This window comes from Drosophila mauritiana, chromosome 3R, assembly GCF_004382145.1.
Source record: "Drosophila mauritiana strain mau12 chromosome 3R, ASM438214v1, whole genome shotgun sequence".
Lineage (NCBI taxonomy): Eukaryota > Metazoa > Arthropoda > Insecta > Diptera > Drosophilidae > Drosophila > Drosophila mauritiana.
This window is the reverse complement of record NC_046670.1, coordinates 311,440-318,352: the sequence shown is the minus strand read 5'-3', so window position 1 is coordinate 318,352 and position 6,913 is coordinate 311,440. Positions and strand designations below refer to the sequence as shown.

At 44.6% G+C, this 6,913-nt stretch overlaps 1 pseudogene; it reads left to right on the top strand.

Annotated features, from left to right (window-relative positions):
* Positions 1-334: 334 nt before the first annotated feature.
* LOC117144952 lies at positions 335-2,529 on the top strand (annotated as a pseudogene).
* Positions 2,530-6,913: the final 4,384 nt, after the last annotated feature.

Sequence of the window (6,913 nt, the reverse complement as noted above, 5' to 3'; positions counted from 1 at the left end):
TGACCGCGCGTTCACACTTCCGAGATCCTTCTGTTAACACTCCCGACACTCCGGCCTCCTTCCGCACGCGATCTCTCAGATGATTTTTGATATTTGGTACGCCGTTTAAACAAATCATAAAATCGGGAGAAAGCAAATTTTTGTGGTATCAAATATCGCATAAATCACACTGGTTGCAAAATGAAAGGAATATAGTGATCGAAGTCACCGTGTAAGGTGACTTCACCCATCCAGTGAACTTGTACATCAAGCAGCCCGAGACTTTGCAATCGTATTCTGAAACTTCAGTTTCAGATGAGCCCATAACGTTCATAACATTCATAACGTTAGCGTACATATGTTGTGTTGAATCGGCTCCGAAAATGGTAAGTCGAATCGCCCATAACGACTTCATTATAGTCTCCGTCAATTGGCTGATCAATCGAGCCGACACGGATAAGGATAAACGGAGTGCCAAGGTGCTCATTATCTACAGCACTGGAAAGCAGCACATCGTCACCTTCAAGCTGCCCCATCCATGCGTTTACAGGTGCAAAAGCTGTTTCTCAAGATGAACCTTCATATGGAGGATAACATCACGATTGATTGCATGGAGAATGCCGGTGGTATTATCCATTTGGTGGTCTCTGTGGGATTCGCCATCGGTGATACCATTGCCGATAAGATTGCCAAGGCGGAGGAGTTCTACAAGAAGGTGCATCAGTCCAGGGCGTCCGCTGATGCCGCTCCTCGCAACGCGGTGCCGTTGAAGAGCACCATCTCTTCCGGTTGTCAAGCCATCGGTGGTCTCGGTGGGCTTCGCCATCGGTGATACCATTGCCGATACGATTGCCCATGCGGAGGAGTTCAACAAGAAGGTGCATCAGTCAAAGGCGTCCGCTGGTGCCGCTCTTCCAACGCGGTGCCCGTTGAAGTGCCACCATCTCGTGGCGGTTGTCAAGCCATCGGAGACTTCGGTGGCCACATTGGTTGCCAGCCATCTGCAACCAAAGGCAAGAAGCACAAGAAAAGACATCGCGCTCCGGGAGACACCAATGCTGACAAAGCGATATCGTCGGCGAATCAAGTCGCCAATACTCCAAGACCAAGAAACAGAAGAAGTGTCATTCTGCAGAGGACAGCAATGGTTATCAAGTTGCTGGTGCTCAAGACAACCCAGGTTCATCTGGCAATAAACAGGGAAATCAAACCCCCACGGGTAACAACTCAAATTCTCCAAAGAAGAGCAATGGTCTCCAGGGCGTGCAACCAGCTGGAGACGCTCTCGCAAGCTCCCAGTCAATCCAGTCGAAGGACCAAGTCGCACATGCCACTGTTAGCAAGAAATCGGAAGAGACAGCTGGTGGATCTCAATCGCGGGTGCAACCGAATGTTGCATCCATACCGGCGCCAGCCGAGAAAGCAACTAGTGACACCATACCCACACCTGCAGAACGCGCAGAGAAGAGTCGCCTGCGCCGGAACAGCAACTGGATAATAAGCAGGGACTTTGACGATGAAGTCATTGTGCTGTTGAGCAGCGAGGATGAGGAGACCACCGCCGCCGCCAATGGCCAAACAGAGGGAAGACTCTCCGTCGACGAGAATCCAACGCTTTTCACATATCCGCCCACCGGAACCGGTGGCCTGAGCATCACCATTAAGGACTATATGTGTCTCAAGGAAGGCTCATTTCTGAACGACATAATCATTGATTTTTATCTGCGCTGGCTAAAGAATAACATCATACCAGAGGGTCAGCGGGATAGGACGCACATCTTTAGCACATTTTTCCACATGAGATTGACCACAGAGACGAGTCCCAACAACACGAAGGAGCCGGTGGCCAAGAGGCGTCACGAAAGGGTAAAGAAGTGGACACGAACCGTGAATATATTCGAGAAGGATTTCATCATAATACCATTTAACGAGAAGTCCCATTGGATACTGGCCATCATATGTTTTCCAAACCTGAAGACCTCCGTGGTTAACCATGATGTACAGACACCCGGCGAAGACATTCCAATCAAACAGCCATTGATTCTCATCTTCGATTCGTTGAAGGGCAACTCACGCGATCGAGATATTGCCATATTGCATGATTACCTCAACTTCGAGTACAAGGCAAAGTATCCGAAAGAGCGGGCGCGCATCTTCAACGGGGATAATATGCCAGGTCTCATTGTGGAGGTGCCGCAGCAGGAGAATCTCACCGATTGCGGCCTCTATCTGCTGCAGTATGCGGAGCAATTCTTCAGAAAACCCATCGTTAACTATAAGCTGCCCATTAGGGAGCTGATCGATTGGTTTGACCTGCTCACAGTAACCAAGAAGCGCGAGGATATCGCCAATCTCATCCAGAAGCTGATGAATGAAGGCAATCAGCAGGGCATAACTTTGCCCGTCATAAAGTTTCCCACACTGAATGGCATAATGGTGATGGATGTGGATGACGATAAGGAATGGGACACGGAGGAAGAGAATCAAACTATAAACCAATATAGTTTTGAAACCAGAACACCGCCGAAAAGAAGGCATACACTCCAGTAAACCACTTCTGAAGTGGCTGCTTCGGAAAATTATATTTTCACACAGAAGAACTGAAGACGACGACAACGCAATGCACACACGTTTGGAATACTAGGAGGAGCAAGTTACACGGAGGTGGGCTCACCAGAATTATAGGTTTTTTCCCCCAAAAGCAAGAAAACTTTCATACACACACACACACAAGTCACCAAAAAGAGCAGTGCGGCCAAAAAGACGATAAAGAGGCTACCTACCAGAGAGAGAGAAAGAGAGACACAGATCAGGATCACAGGATGAGCAGGATAAGCAGCATGAGCAGGATAAGCAGCATGAGCAGGATAAGCAGGAGCTGGATGCCAGGAGGTGGAGAATGGCCAGACATCAAGAAAAATTCTAAATTTAGAGTCACCAAATTAATAGAAAATATTTTTTTTTGTAAATAGCAAAGTAAACGGTCCATAGGACCAATAAAAATAAGTCACGCAATAAGCATAGCTTTATAGATTGCCAAAAATGAATTCTACTATACTATATGGTACTTAAGCGCGGTTATCAGCTATTTGGAAAATCAGCATTATACTCGACTCTACGCCCACACACATACACAGATACACGCACACGTACACACATGGATCTCTTTGCATTGGTGTTGGGGTTCGGCGATAAGAAAATCGAGCCATTAAGTCGCGCCGGCGATTCTATAGACGCTCAGTTGCTTTGGAGCGATTCTTTGATGCAGACGAACGTCGGAGTTTGCGGATTGTAATAAAAGAGCAAGCACAGAGAGAGAGAGACAGTTAATTTTTTTTTTTTTTTTTTTTTTTGGATGTATTAATTTAAAACTGTCCTTCGCGGACAATCATTAAATTTGATGACTAAACTTAACGGTAGAGAATTAATTGATTACATAAATTGTTGCGAAACTATACAATAACTGTCGATATTGTATGTATGATGTATATAATAATGTATGTATATAATTTAATTTAATTTGCGTGTCTAATCCCAGAGAGGTCCAAAGGGTGTGATCGGTGCAGCTCTGGTGCGTTGACTGGTGTCCAGCAGGTCTTGTGCCAGGTTGTTTGGGTGGTCTTGAAGCCTCTGCATGTACTGCCTGCTGCTTTTCTTAATCTCATCCTTCACCCAGGGGAAGCTGAGGACCTCGTGTATAGTGGCATTATCGTGGAAAGGGTGAGCGTTTGTGACTGTGCGGAGCGTTTTGTTTTCGAATGTCTGGATAATGTTGATGTTACTTTTCGATGCAGTGCCCCACAGTTGAATGCCATACGTCCAGATTGGCCTTATGATCGCTTTGTAGATAAGGAGCTTAGTGGAAGTCGGTAGCTTAGATTGTCTGCCCATCAGCCAGTAGAATTCACGGACTCGGTTCTCCGCCTGTTTCCGCTTCTTTAGCAGGTGTGGTCTCCATGTAAGTCTCCTGTCCAGTGTAAAGCCAAGATAATTTGGATTGGCTACCTCTGGGATTGGGAACCCGTTGAAACTGACTGGTGGGCAAGTGCCGCGCCTAGTTGCGAAGGTGGTAGCGGTTGACTTGTCGCTGTTTACCGATATATTCCATCTCGTGTGCCACGTGTTCAGTAGATCTAGTTGCTCCTGCATAGTCTGGGAGGCCTCTGCTGGGGTATCTGCTGTTGTTAGGAACCCAGTATCATCGGCGTAAGTGGCTGCCATAATGTACTGGCTCGGTATCACCGGCAGGTCAGCCGTATACGCGTTGTAGAGGAACGGACCGAGAACACTTCCTTGGGGAACTCCTGCACGGGCTTCTTTGACGTCTGAGCGCGCTTCTCCACACCTGACGGCGAATCTTCTGCCCTCCAGGAACGATTTTAAGAACTTGAAATATGGCTGGGGCAGGCCGTTTTTGAGCTTTAGGAGGAGACCGGGGTGCCAAACACGATCAAAGGCTTGCTTAATGTCCAGCATTACTGCTAGGCAGTATTTCTTATTCTCAAAGGCGTCCAGGATATATTGCGCTACTCGGTGGCCTTGCTCTGGTGTCCCGTGGCGGCGCCTAAAGCCAAACTGGTGATCAGGGATCAGACCAGCCTCCTCAATCACCGGCAATACTCTGGACAAAAATACTCTTTCGAGTATCTTGGAGAGTACTGGTAGTAAGCTGATCGGGCGGTAGGAGGCGGGATTGGCTTCATGTTTACCAGGCTTCAGGATCATAACTACTTCGGCGCGTTTCCATGATGAAGGGAAGTGCCCCAATTGCAAGCACTTATTTATTATGGTCGTGATTAGTGACTTGCTAATAGGGGGGAGGAGCTTTATAGCAATGGCATTGATGGCATCATCGCCTGGAGCCTTGTGGTTACCCATTGCCGCTATTAAATTGCTGATCTCCTCTTCCGTGGCCTGGGGTATCGACTCGGAGTCAGAGAGAGGTTCTGACAGGAGCCTGGCTGTTTCGGCTGCTTCATTTGGGGAACATCGATTGGCTGGTGTGAAGACTTCCTCCAAGTGCTCGGCGAATGCGTTGGCTCTTTCGGTCTCAGTTCTGCACCATGAGTTGTCTTGTCTTCTGATGGGCGGGATCCTCTTCAGTGGCCTCTTGATGCGCTTGGTAACATTCCACAGGTTGTGGTGGGGATCACCCGGCGCGAGATTACCAACAAAGCTGTCGAGGGCCTCCTTCCTTAGCCTGACCAGAGTTTCCTTCAGCTCCTTGGTGGCTCTGTTGAGAGCTGTTTTGAGAGACAGTTAATGAGACAGAGAGATATATATGCAGGTGGGAGCTTTGTATTACACATACACTAGGGCTTGACTGTATAAGTACACATTGTAACGGAGTGCTACAATGTGCTTTTAAGTTATGATTATACAGTACAGTAATTAACCGATATGTGTGCATACTACAATACTACTTTTACAGTTTGGTAGAAAATCTTCTTTATTTTTATATATGTTTTTAGTTTTCTTATTCCATTTGTCTCTATATACATTTATATTGGGAATTATTTCTTTCTTTCTTTCTTTTTCTATTTTGTCAATGTTAGTCAAAAAAAAAAATTTTTCTTTTACATTATTGTCTGCCTGAATCTAGCTATGGCTTCACGGGACATATTGGGTTAACAGGGCATAGTAGTTTATGCTCCATTTTACAATGTGTCTTAAAATTTTTCTTATATATATATTTATTTATTTATTATGATAGATAGAATAGTTTACAAAACTAGACTAACTTAGATAGTATAGCATTAGCTACGGGGCTTACAGCTATATTTATTTACAATGTTATTATATCTTAATTTAGTTAATATCTAATTTGGTAACTAAAAGCTGGCTTGTTATGTACAAATGTCTGTTTTGTTTTTAGATTTTGTGGTATAATTTGGTTTTTTTGAGGAAAAGTATCAGTTTTTGTATGTTATCTCGATTGGGTTTGCTAAGAAGGTCTAGAGGGTTGGTGTTGTTAAATATATCTTGCTTGGCTTGTAGGAGGGATGGGCATGAGTTTAATATGTGGTTTAAAGAAATGTCACCTTGGCAAAACGGACAAGTTGGTATTGAATTGGGATTTAGGTAGTGTTGGTGGGATATGTTTGTGTGTCCTAGTCGAAGTCGTATTATTTTTATTTGGTCGAGTCTGGTCCAATTTGGGTGGGATTGTTTAAGGTAATCGCATGTGTGTGAGGTGTTCGTGTTAATAGATTGGTACCATGGACTGCAGTTTATTATGTGTTCTTTCTGTTTTGTCGCAAGGTCGGCTTTAAGGTGTTTTTTATATCTGTGGTATTTATGTTTGGGGTAAGAATTAGTGGCATACTGCTTGCTGATTTTGCAGCTTGATCGGCTAGTTCATTTCCTTTTATTCCTGAATGGCCAGGAATCCACATTATTTTAATTTTAGGTGCGTGTTGCGTTATTAGCGATCGTATTCTGCTTGGGTAAAAGTTGTTATTATTTGTGTTTTGAATTGAATCTATTGCTGATAGGGAGTCGGAACAGATAATAAATTTGCCTCTTCGGTTTTTAGTAAGTTCTATGGCTTCTAGGATTGCGATTGTTTCGGAGGTGAGGACGGATGAATATGGGGGCAGTATGCCGTATTTCAAGACGTCTGTCTCCGTTGTAATGGCGAATGATATTGTGTAATTAATTTTTGAACCGTCCGTGAATATGAAATTATGTGTTTTGAGGTTATTCTTTGTGTGTTCGTATAATTTTCTGTATTGGTCTGGAGATGTTTGTTCTTTCTTATGGATTCTAAGTGACGTGTCTATTAGATTGGGGAGGGTCCATGATGGCCTGTGTTTATGGAGTTTTATTGGTTTGTAGGGTAGATTAAGTTCTAGGCTAAGCTTGATTGTTCGGTCTATTGTTGATGTTTTTTTCTTATTAGCTTTTTTAGGCTTCAAGAACTTATGTATTGGTG